Source organism: Sinocyclocheilus anshuiensis, unplaced genomic scaffold (genome assembly GCF_001515605.1).
Source record: "Sinocyclocheilus anshuiensis isolate Anshui unplaced genomic scaffold, SAMN03320099.WGS_v1.1 scaffold647, whole genome shotgun sequence".
Taxonomy (NCBI): Eukaryota; Metazoa; Chordata; class Actinopteri; order Cypriniformes; family Cyprinidae; genus Sinocyclocheilus; species Sinocyclocheilus anshuiensis.
In genome coordinates this window covers 73002-86914 of record NW_015552606.1, presented here as the reverse complement: position 1 = coordinate 86914, position 13913 = coordinate 73002, and positions in this window count along the sequence as shown.

The window sequence follows — 13913 nt, the reverse complement described above, 5'->3', positions numbered from 1 at the left end:
CGAAGAAAATGGAGAGAGAGAGCGAGAGAGAGACAAAAAAGAAAAAGAGGCCAGTGCTTGTCCTTCGAATCTTTGCACTCAACAATCATCCAATTGTTCTGGAGAACACAGCAACAAAACAGCCATAATTAGCAAGCCGTAACAGTCAGAAACGCCACATGCTGATGAGAGGAGACAGGGAGCGAATGAGGAAGAGAGAGAGGAAAAGCTGAAGGAGGAAGAGGAAAAAGAGTAATGCATCACCCTCTTTTACTTCCCTTCTTTGTTTCTCTTTTATTGTATCTGTATATCTCTTACGTGCAAGTATGTGTGTTTACAAATGTTCATAAATGACAAAACACATATGCACATACAGTAGTACACACACAGCTGCTCGGCTTTCTTGTGTGTGTCCTGTTTCACACGGATGAATGAGCAGTGGTTTAACCATCTAATGGGGCCAAAGGACGTGTCCACTGTACTACAATGAACACACACACTCACACTCTCTCACACTCACACTCTCCTCGCTCACACTACACCTGAATGAGCACTGAGTTAACCATCTAATGAGGCCAAAGGACGTGTCTACTGATCTGGACACACACACACATGGGCCCATTCTCTCTTGACATGTTCCTCCTCATACATAAAGCATCTGCTGATCCCTTTCAGACTTTAAGGGCATGGATTTGACATGCATTTATATGTCTCATTGTCTTTTTTAAAAGTAATCCAAAGCAAGAATTTTGAGGCATAACACTTCCTATAGAGCCTACTTATAATGCATTACAAAAATATTGTTAATGCATTAAAGGGATAGTTCACCCAAAAATGAAAATTCTTTATTTACTCACCCTCAAGTCTTTTCAAACCTATAAGACTTTGGTTAATCTTCAAAACCGAAATTACGATATTTTTAACGAAACCTGAGAGGTTTCTGTCCCTACATTGAAAGTTCAGGTAACCAAAACTTGAAGGCTATAAAGGTTGTTGTAAAAAATGTATCCATATCAATCAAGCAGTTTAATCCAATTTTTGTGATCGCTTTATATGATAAATAGATTTAATTTCAGCTCAAACGTGTGTGTGTGTGTGTGTGTGATGTTCGAGAACCAATGAGGTTTGTTCTAGCATGTGATGCAATCTTCCGTGGTTACAATATAAGATGCACATGAATAAAACGCTAAACGAAATCTTACATCATATAAAGCAGTCATATCTCTTCACAAGACTTGGATTAAAATGCCTGATTTATATGGATTCATTTTATGACACCTCTGTATGTTCTCTTTAATAATTTCTCAATAGCCCACTTCACCCTATTTGAGTTTTTAAAATTTAAACATAGAAACTTAGGCCCATTTTTCCTAAAAATTCTAAAACTATATTTAGATTAACTTGATTAAAATCCTTCTCAAGGGTATCAACAGAATACAACACTTTATTTTCTCAGAATAGAAATGTAAATGTAAAAAAAAAAAAAAAGCAAGAATTTTGTGATTTTTGCCTGAAGAAGCCTTTTTCAAACGAAACGGTGTCAAATTCAATTTTATGTCAAGTCATTTTTCTCAATTTACCTGCCACTGGCAAAATTTGTTCATCTCACACATTACAGTGCATTACACTCTTTAAAGGAGTCACCATAAACAGGCAAGTATTATAATGCATACAATCATATAATGCATATAATGCATAAATGTGTTTATACTTACACTAACATTATATAATGGGCTTTAAAGTGCATTATAACACATTACGAATACCTTTATTACAAATACAGCCCCCCAGGGATGTGTGCTCTCCCCGCTGCTCTTCTCTCTCTACATGAATGACTGCACTTCAAAGGACCCCTCTGTCAAGCTCCTGAAGTTCGCATACGATATCGGCCTCATCAAGGACAGAGTCACCCTGCCACAGGAGCTGCTGAAACATTTCTACTCGGCCATCATAGAGTCTGTCATGTGTACATCCATAACTGTCTGGTTTGACTCAGCTACCAAATCAATCATCAAGAGACTACAACGGACAGTCAGGACTGCTAAGAGGATTATTGGGTCCCCCCTGCCCAACCTCCAAGATCTTTACACTTCCGGATAAAGGAAAAGGGCTAAGAAAATCACTCTGGACCCCACACACCCAGCCGACTCTCTCTTTGAACTGTTGCCTTCTGGTCGGCGCTACAGAGCACCGACCACCAGAACAGCCAGGCATAAGAACAGTTTTTTCCTGCAGGCTATATTCAGCCTGAACAATTAATCTTTCATAAGTATACATTGTCCATCACAACTAACATAGTTATCTGACATATTTATATTAAACTGCACACTTTGTAAATAACATATCTGCACACTAATAACATATCTGTACATTTATCTAAACAATTAAATTTTTTCCTATACTTCTATTTCTGTATGTAGTACATTATTTAATGTTTTTTTTTTATATATATATTTTTTTTATATTAGTTTTATATTACATCCCTACTGTGTTATTCCTATGTATGTCTGCACTATCATGTATGTCTGCACTATGTTTGTACTTTCTTCTACACTGGAAGCTCCTGTCGTCAAGTCAAATTCCTTGTGTGTGTATAAACATACTTGGTAATAAAGCTCTTCTGATTCTGATTCTGATTCTGATTCTGATTCTGATGGTGCATTACCTACAGGTTACATCGAATGTTTCCATTTACTAAACAGATTTAATCTGACATTTGTAAATGCCAGTATGGGATGTGTTGCTATGGTGTATGTATAGATAAAGCCTAAAGATGAAGATGAGGCACCTGAGCGAGACTGCGTCTTCTGAATGAAAAGCCATGAGTGGGGGTGAGATGAGCCACTCAGATTAGGTTCATATGCACAGAGGCCACTGCTGAAAGGCTCTGATCAGACTGCCCCCAGACTTCAGACAGACACAGAAACCTGGGCTAGACTAACCTGGGAATGGCACAGATGGACAGAGGAGGGAGAGAACGAGATAACAAAAGTGGAATGGAGGGATGGTTGTTGAGGGATGGATCCGCTTGAGTTGCACACAGTATATATTTGAGCTGAGCCTTTTTCCTTTAACTTGAAATGATAATGAAATGAATGAAATTAAATGACTGAACCCAATCAGTCCTGCTGATTAAACTACTGTGAGGAAATGAAACGCTAACAAATGTTGTTTGGCACATTAAATGCCCAAATAATTCACAGGATCTACTTTAATGTGGATTCTCTATTGTAATTTTCACTGTGATTAAAATTTATTTGATACTTCTAGCATTGAGGTTTAATGATGTAAACACACAAAGTGTGCTTATGTAGATGTGTGTGTGTGTGTGTGGGTCGGTGCTGGCTATAAAGTATCTCATTAAAGCTGCCAGGGCTACAGTTCAAATCATCTACAGCTGTGCTGTGTCTGCCTGTTGAACTGCCTAACTGAACACACACACACACACACACACACACACACACACACACACACATTGGTGCTTGACAGTTCAGTGTTTATCTGAAAGGAAAAATTGGCATTATTGCGTGTTATAGAATGTATAAGTACTCAAATGTAGCAAGATGTGTGTCTTTTCGCAGATAGTGGCATTCAGGCCAACAGTGGGATTGCAAGTGTGACTGCTTTAACAAAACAGTTCAATAAACAAGGTAAGTAATTTACCTTTTAGACACAATATTAACATTACAATATTAAAACTTGTTTCAGTAATCAGTATGTTTCAATTTTGCACTATGAAAGTACATAACTTATAGGTCATTAAATTAGCTAACATGCTAAAAGCTAATGTCAACAGCAAATGAGAAGAAGTAAAAAAAAAACAGCAAGTGTTTCCAAGTAGCAAGAAAAAAAACAAATCATAGGCTGTTAAAAAATCGTGTATTCTTTGAGTAGATACTTTTTTTCTGAATAAGTACTTTACGACCATTAGAAAGTAATATGAATTCAATCCGGATGTACAACATTTGTCATGTCATCATTGTCATGTGACCTACCAGCAGCAATTGTGTCTCTTCACTCTCTTTACCGCCTGATTACAGTTCCTACAAAATCATGAGGGTTTGAACCATTATCAATACCATTAATGTCTTTTATTAGGTTATGTACTAGCATAGATTAGCCTGACAGATTAATTTATACACCACACAAATTATATACATATTTTAAACTAACATTGTTTGTGTATACTTGGTATAACTATTGACTGATAGTTGATGAAAACCTGATGTTGATTGAGGGCCCGATTTGTCATGACATCAGCACACTCTGTGTCCGAATTCGCTCACTTATTTTCATTCACCCTTTCAGTGGACCTGTAATGTTGGGAATTGTGAATGAGGGTATAGGGAGTGCTTTCTCATACAGTCACCGATAGCAGAGTAGAACAAAATTTGCGACACATTAAACCACTTTAAGCAACAAATCGGTCAGTTGTTTAATTAATTGTCACTAAACTCCCTAACTGAGTCTGACTGTGCCAACTTTCCTTCTGTCACTCCAAGCAACTCTTTTTGTCCTTCCCAATCCCTTTATCCTGTGCTCACACCTTGTGGGCCACAGAGCATTTAGGAAAGAGGTGAGGATCATGGATGTTTAATGCCTCCCCTTTGACCTTAACCTGTAGAGCAAAATGGGAGAAATGCTTCAGTTACTTCTCATCCTTACAAAGAGCCGTTGCTCATATTAGCACAATAGCAATGGAGAAGAAAAGAGAGGAAGGGGGAATGAAGTGTTTTGTTCTTTGTTACATTCTGTAGCTGATTGCAAACTGGACTAGGGTGTCACATGACTTGAGGATTCGCTCTCTCCTAACCACCATGGCCCCCCTTCCCATCACCCCACCGTGGCCCTCATCAGGTCATGTCAGCTCGAGTTTGTTGCTCCTGTAGTTTTTAATTCTGTCTGATAGCTGGACAAAAGCAAAGTGGAGGAACAGAGGGGGAAAGAGGGGAACGATGGTGCATTGTGGGTAATAATAAAGAATAAGAAGCATGAAGCAGGGAAAAATGGGGAACAAAAGCATTTTGTTAATGTTTTTTTTTATATATAACCCACTATTATTGCATTCTTTTTTTCAGTTTCTTTCTGTCTTTCTTCCATCCTCTTTCTTGTCTTGACTGAATGTATGTTGGTCCTTGTGGTTTTATTTTTTTCTTGCTACCCATTCATACAGAAGACAAATGATGTTCTCCCAAAATCCAGAAACTAGTAAGATCAGATTTCTTGACTCTGGATTCTCTCCAGTTTCTGCTAATAGCAAAATGGCACTTAGCTTTGACCTAAGGCCCTCTATGAATGACAGAAGCAAATGAAAAAAGAGAGGGGAGGAGGGGAAAAAGCGACCAAACCAGCCTGCAGCGGGACCATTATGTTTGATGAATCTGGCCACCGGTCATTTTGAAGTGTTCTGAAGGGGATGTATGCTTTAAATATTAAGCGTGAGGTTGGCCAAAAGTAGCTTGGAGCCCAAGGAGCTTGTGTGAAGACTGTAGGAGAAACACAAATTGTGAAGAGGGAATCTCTCTCTCTCTCTCTCTCGCTCTCTCTCTTTCACACACGATAGAAAGAGCTCCCTCTGCTGAGCTTACAAGAGCTCTGTCTAACTGTCTCTCTTTCTCTTTGTGACAGTCTACTCTGGGGCTAGTTGTCACAAGGGCTCTAGTAAAAAGTCCAGTTGCACCAATGCTTGTTTTATATTTATAAATGTTATGCCTTTTTAAGATGTAATAATCACATTATTTGTTGACTAAAACAATGGTCTGATTACTACTTTTTGCATTTTGTGCTGATTGATTTTAATAATTGCTTTACTTTTAGTCTTGTAAAAGACTGTTTAAAGGCAAATTGCTTTGTAACACCCTTTGTAACCTCTTTTTTTTTTGTAGTCAAGGCTCTACGGCAGTAGTTCTCAACCAGGGGACTGGGGCCCACTCGAGAAGTGGTTTTCAAACCCTGGGTCACGACCACTTCAATAATGGGCTGCCAGGATGATTTAATGAAAATGTACATATGTATGTAATAAAGTTCAAGACTCAGGGAAGAAGGAAGCGGGAACCAGCAAATATGTTTAATAACAACATAAACAACAAAATAAAAGTAAGCGGCAGCCCCCTCACGGCAGACTCCAGTGCGTATCATTCTGTCTCTCTATGTTTGCATTCTGGAGAGCTTCAAAGGTTTCTAATTACAACGTGTTTTTAAATCGTTAAACATTGTAGCCAATCACAGATGTATCTGCTGATTTCTTGAATGCAATGGCCAATCAGATGTGTTTCAGTTAGTCAGAATCCACTCACCGTACACAGTATTTGTTCGGTCCTGAATTCTGCAAGCTAATCCTCTCATTGCGATGTAAATAAAAAATGTATTGTGCAGTGTAGACTAGAGAGATTCATTGATTATAATGGAATTTTCTGAGATAGCAATAAACTGAAATGAGTGACAGCTCAGCGATTATTAAGGAAGCACTTAGAAAGCACTCAGAAAAGGGCCAAAACTATTTTCTGTCACACTTCCATCAGATTTAAGTCTGAGAGGAAAATGGATGCTTGGATTAACAAGGGATTTTGACGCAAAGGCTTTGTCATCATGAACCCAGAACACCTCAGCCTCAGGCATCCATAGACAGTCTCACAGTCAAGAGGTCAGGACCCCCAAACCCCTCTAAAAAGGCAATTCAACCAATAAATAGACCATAACCTTTCTGTAAATCTGACCTGCAAAAATTAGACTAATTTTATTTTCAGTTGGACTAAAGTGTTTACATGACATAAAAGGAGTTATTGATTTAGTACAACAAAAATCAAATTTTAAATTGCATTTGAATGCACCTAATGTCTGTCCCCCAATGCTACAGATTAACAAGTAGTTTCATGGCTGTGAAGTAACAAAAGCCTATATTAGCTATTTGACTCCTGTTCTGTTTCAGTAGTAAAACCATCAATACAGGACAGAAAACTGCACTTGTTGAGTAATTTCATGGGACTTTAAACCTTTAAGTGTAACACACATTGGCATTATAACAGACGCCAAGTAGTCTCTCTGAATGAATGAGTAGGGGGTGTTCTTTTCCCTCAGCCCCTGCACAGCTTCTTTATGAATCTCACAACTAGAGAACAGAGGTGGAAAAGCTAAACCGCAGAGACATTTTCATGATATGTGGTTTGCTACTGCTACCACGGCTGGCCAGTAACCAAACTTAACTTGTGCAATTAGAGCATGTTACACCGTCTGAGGAGCCGCTTTGAAGCTGTCGGCACCAGACATAGATAATGAAGGGCTATGCTTTGAACTGGTCAGATGAGGACTACCTAAATTAAAGCTGTCATGCCTTAACATCTTGTGTCCCATGACATTAAGTGGTTGGTTACTTCTATAATTTGTGTTTTTGTCAGACAGCAAGGGCTCACCAGTGCAAAATGAATGGAAAGCGTAATTGAATAGACATTACAAAAAATGCTTCAGGAGTCAGTATATTAAAGCAAGTCACTGCAGGCACAAACCTTTTTACCACTGGTCCACTGAACTTTTTCATATAATTTTCCTTTACTTTTTTGACCTTCTAATGATTAATCAAAAATGATATCTCTCTGCTGACATATGCTGGACTTCCAATCATTTAATATTCAGTTTTAACCGCAATGCACACATCTCAAAATCCAGTCAGCAAAGCAATGGTTAGAACCAAGTCCCTGCCCTACATTTTTTTTCTTTTGCAATAAACCGCTCCATTCAGATATATGTCACAATACTGAACAAAAGATCTGTTACTACACCTCCATTAAGCTTAATCAACAGCATTTCTGGCATAATGTTGATTACCACAAAAACACTTATAATTTTGTAAAAGCACAGTAATTCTTCTAAAATGTTAACAAGTTTTTTATATTTTCCTTTTTTAATATGTATGTACATTTATAACACTTATATTACCTTTGCATCAAATTACAAAAAAAAAAAAAATAATAGTACAGTAAATTTACAGTAGTTTTAAGGTATTAGTGTTTATGGCTTTGCTTTGTCATTACATATAACAATTACATATAACTTTACACATAAAATACTAAATTACTAAAATACTAAAATTGTTAACATGTATATTGTTTATGACATGTGACTGTACTATTGCTGTACTTTACTAATATTCCTTAAAAAAAGCACATTTCAGTCAAAGCTAAACTGCCATCCCTCCTCTCTCTTTCTCCCACATAGTGCTGTTCACACTATCCTCCCCTCCAGGAGCATCTTCTGGTCTCATCGATCAGGTCGGGGTGAGTCGAGCCTGTGTCTTATCAATAATTACTGTAGGATGTGAACATGGGAAAGCGTTGTCATATAAACCCCCATGACCACAGACACACACACCTGCCGCGGTCTAATAAAAATGGGGCTGCTGAGGAGATGGAGACACAGACATTGACTCATGGATAAAACTCCCTATACCTCCATCGACTTGGGAACCTGTATGTGTGTATAATTGATTTGGGCAAGAGGTCTAGAGAGGAAACAGCACCGAAATCTATACCCAATAAACCTGACTCTGTTTAGAGGATCAGGAATCTCAATATCACTGTTTCTTGAGCGAGTGACTGTCTCCATCTGCTTGGCTTCCTATAATGTTTGATTTCAGTATCTTGTTCATTATTTGAAGATGCTAACGCTAGCAGTGATTACACCCACTCGAGTGCTGCAAAAAATAATGTTCTTATTTCTTGATATAATATTGTTTTTTGTACAGTAAAAATTATCTAAAATACTTGATTTCAAAGAATTTAGTGAATTTCTTACCACACTGGAAAATAGTCTTTTTTTCATAAACCTCACTAGAATTAGTTTTATTAAAAAAAAACAAAAAAAAACAAGTGTTTAAATGCTTTTTATTCTCTGTCAAAACTCTTGTGTTTTATATTTTTAAAATTGTATATTTTATATATAACATTTTTATTAAGGATGTTTATTTTACTGCAAAACAAGACAAAAAGACTGATTAAAGTATTTTTTTTTAAGATGTGAAATCTGCTCAGTATTCTATTGATTATTATCCTTACAATAAAAATTTTAATCACATAAAATATTAAATATTTTTTCTACATATCTGTCATAAAAGGTACCTATATTGTATGCCATATAAATGTGTACAAATACAGTGCCATGTTTACCTGTCATTATTCAGTGTGGATGATGAATAGAGCAGCATATATCATTGACTGATGCTGCCGCGTCGATTTGGTGTGCTCGCTTGCTGATATGTAACCAGTCAGATAAAGTCATGTGTGGAGATACCTTATCTCTCACTGTGGACCAAATCAATAGACTGTCTCTCCCTCTTCGCCTCTCTGTCCCTCATTTTCCTATGTTCCCCTCCCAACAACACATTTTCTCTCCTTGTTTTTTTTTTCTGTTTTTTTTTTCATGGTTTATTGAACGTGCCTTGCTAAGAAATGCAGAATCGTTATATTTGCCATTTTTGCAACCACATACAGTATACCTCGATATTTGTGAGGGTATCAGTTTACTTACTTACAGCGGACAAACTTTTTCAAGCTCTATAGTTCCCATGTCAACTCACTCTCTCCATTATAAGGCCATTTCATGCCCTTTGAGTAAAGTGAGATGACTTGCTGAAATTATGTGGAAAAGTTATATTATAATTACCCCTCAACATTAATTCCCCTATAATAGATTATTTATCTGGGAAAAAAAAAAAAAAGACTTGCAGCAGTTGGCCTCTGTGTTTCACATTTGTGGGATCCATATCGCATACTCTATTGTGCCGCCCCTTTAAAGTAATGAAGCATGTGATGAGTGACACTTCATTACTGCGTAAAAACCCCAGTAATCATTTCTTTTGTCCGGCATGAAAACAGAGCACTTTCCCTTCAGTTGAACTCTCTTTCACTGGATGGAAGTGTTTGCTGTTGACCAACTAACCTATCTGATCTGGAGGGAGACTAAGTTAGCTTGAAAAGGTGATGATGGCGGACGAAAAAAACACGAGACAGTTTTAAATAGGATCAGTAAGGCAATGCATCTTTTGTTGTAGTTGCTTTTAACAATGGTTTATTCTTATCTTAGATTGACAGTGCTTTAGTATGAAGTAATTTTTACATTGGATTTGTTTCGTCACTCTAACAGTGGTTTAGCTTCTGCGTTTCACTATTTTCAGTATATCCCAGCATTCATTATCTTCACCTGTTGTGGTCAAGTCATTTGAAAAATGCAGCAGATGCCACACTCTTCCAGATTATGTTTTGTGTGTGCATCTTTATCTGTATTATATAGCTCTGTGTATCTCTTTTCCCCTGCCCGTAATCGATTGATAACTCTTGTAAATTCCTCCTGTGTGATTGCAGGAAGACAAACAAGGGTGTGTGTCTTTAAGCTAAACAATAAAACATTCTTCTGCTGCTCTTTCCTCAATCACATCTAACATCAGGTTCAAAATGAGGATTTTAAAGACTTTTTAGACAAAGGGATCATATCAAAAATTTTAGAATTAGAAATTTGTAGTCAAACTTATTTTTTTGAAAAAGTGCTAGTCAAACACTGCAAAAAAAATAAAAAATAAAAAAATAAATTCAGTGTATTACATGCCTTTTATTGTAGTCATTTGTGAAATTTACCAGTGAAAAACAAGATAAATATTTTCCACACCAAACATATATTATAATACAGATTATATTATATTATAAAATTAATATTTTTTTCTACACCACACATACAGTGGGTATAGAAAAGAATCACCCACTTTAAATTAATCACATTTTGTTGCTTTGCAGCCTGAAATGTTTTTGTTTTATCCAGCTGTATGTACAACTTATAACATCCAAGTAAAAAATATAACACCGACATGTCAGAAAAAAACGAAAAAAAAAAAAAAAATCACTGATTTGGAAAAAGGATCACCCCCTTGTGTCAGTATTTTGTTGAACCACCTTTTGCTTTAATTACAGCCTTTAGTCTGTTGGGATAAGTCTCTAACTTTGCGCATCTAGAGTTTGCAATATTTGCCCACTCTTCTTTGCAGAATTGCTCAAGATCAGTTAAAATTGATGGTGACCGTTTGTGGACTGCAGTCTTCAAGTCATTCCACAGATTTTCAATGGGGTTTGAGTCTGGGCTCTGACTAGGCCATGCAAGGACATTCACCTTTTTCTCCTTCAACCACTGTGGGGTCAGTTTTGCTGTGTGCTTTGGGTCAACTTTCTGGCAGAGGGCAGCAGATTTTCCTCAAGAATTTGCCGGTATTTTCCCCCATCCAATTTTCCTTCTATCCTGACAAGTGCTCCAGTCCCTGCTGCAGAGAAACAGCCCCATAACAGGATATTACCAGCTCCATGCTTTGCTGTAGGAATGCTGTTATTTGGATGCCCTTACGAAAAAGAAGTTTATTCAAGTGTGCTATTAGTATGAGCTGTATTGGATTTCCGCCAGACATATCGTTTGTTGTTGAGGCCAAATAATTCAATTTTAGTCTCATCTGCCTCAGAATCTTCAAGGTGCATCTTGGCAAAGCTCAGTCGTGACTGCATGTGGCCTTTCTTGAGTGGTGGCTTTTTTCTTGCAACCCTCCCATACAAGCCACAATTGTGGAGAATTTGTGATATTGTTGTCACATGCACACAATGACCACTCTTTGTCATAAATTCCTGCAACTGCTTCAGTGTTGCTGTAGGCCTCTTGGAAGCCTCTCTGACCAGTTTCCTACTGGCTCTTTCATCAAGTTTGGAGCGACGTCCTGATCCTGGGAGGGTCTGTGTTGTACCAATTACCTTCCACTTCTTAATAATAGACTTCACTGTGCTTCTAGGCATTGATAAAGCCATTGAATTTTTTTTTTATTAATCTCCTGACTTGTGCTTGTCCACAACTTTTTCCCGGAGATCTTTTGACAGTGCCATGCCACCCATAGATGATTGTTTGCTTCAGTTGCTCTTCCCAGGACTGAAGTGCTCCAGTAAAGCTCTTTTCATGCTGAGCTAATCAAAATGACCACAGCTAATCACAGTTGAAAGTCAAATGGCTTTGTGTGCCATTGAGAAGGTGATTCGCTACACCTGATTGAGTTTACAAGTCATTTTTAGGAGGTGGGTGATCCTTTTTCCAACTCACACTCTAAAAAATGCTGGGTTGTTTCAACCCAACTTTGGGTCAAATATGGACTAACCCAACCGTTGAGTTAAATGTTTTAATAACATTTTCAATTTTTAAGTTGGGTTTGTCCATATTTGACCCAAAGTTGGGTTGAAACAACCCAGCATTTTTTAGAGTGCAGTGATTTTTTGTTCTGACATGTTGGTGTTATATCTTTATAAAACAAAATTTTAATTTCAGGCTGCAAAGCAACAAAATGTGATTATTTTAAAGGGGGGTGATTCTTTTCTATACCCACTGTATATTATAATACAGATAATATTAAAATATTAATATTAATATTAAAATTATAATAAAAATATGTCTTTTCAACATGCAAGGACAAGTTATAGAACAACCCACACCAAAAACAACAGGGCCTCAGCAGCTAAAACATATTTTTAAATGGATTAAATTAATTACTTTGGGCAGCAGTTGTAATTCCTGTGTGACTCCCGCCTCATTTCTAAAAGTGCTTTGGACAGCGTATTTAAGTCTAGCTGGCCTGATTTTTTCTGTAATGGCTGGAAAGCAGAGGTGAAAGAAGAAGGGCTATTGACAGGCTTTTGTTGAGTGCTGGCTCCAGGCATATTAGATTAAGACAGACAGACTGTGATAGAGCAGTCAGTAATATATGATTAACCAGTGATCAGTGCTGGCCCATGAAACTGTGCTAAAGATAAAGAGACCCATTGACGAGATGTCTTCAGATCTAAGAAATTAGCCAAATGCTAATGTTAAAGATAATTGAATAAGGAGAGAGAGTTTTCCCTCATACTCTGCACCATTTTGATCCAAATGCCAATACAGGTGCCATTACTTAATTCAGGGGCAGATTCACAGGCAGATAATATTTGTGAATGACTACATACCCATCATTACGGAAATTCAGTTTTTATTCATAAGATATCAGACATACATATGAATGTATCTAGTTTATTCCAATCCTTTAAAAATCAGTTTGACCTACATGTAACATGGGTAAATATTACACATGTATATGAGTCAAAAGTGAACAGATTCAATCTGAGATAAAACTACTCCAAACAATGACTCAAATCTTCAGCCAGGAAGGATACACGATTTGTTTGTTCAAGAAGTTGTTTAAAAGTCAACTCAAATCTTTTGTTCGAAGCATACTTAACCAATGTTAGCATAATAGTCAGTCACAATCTGATAACATGTTTATGTAGCAAGTGCGCTGTACGTAAGCAGTGTGAGAAGTTACCCGTGGGTGTGAGAAAGTTTGAACAGCATTATAGAAAGCAAGTTGGCATTTCTTGATTTCATTCAGTGCTGTACGAGTTGGAGAAGAAACTGATGGCAAGGAGCACACAATTATTCATGCACTCAACACACAAACACTTCCACTAAGCCAGACTGACTCCTCTCCAGAATAATCCTGGCTCCTTTTCAATAATCAAAGTCTATAAATTCATTCTTATTGTTGGGGAGTAGCTCACTGCTGCTCACTTTTCCTCCCTCTTTCTCTCTCACTCACTAATGTGTTTCATACACTCACTCAGCTGTTGTCCACATGAAGCACCAATAGGTTTTCCAACAACTTACTGTACATTCCCAGTGATCATATTTCTTTTTTATAACTGACCAATCAGATGAGAGTATGCCAACCGCCTTCTGCCATATTAAATCTGCTTAAATTCAATGTTCAAATTCACCGGAATATGGACAACGAGAGCTCATGGTTAATTGTTCATGATTATGCATTGTTTTGTAAGCATATCTTGCATATCTTTCATTTTGATGAAAGTGATAAATGTGATATTGAAGAAGGTCTATGA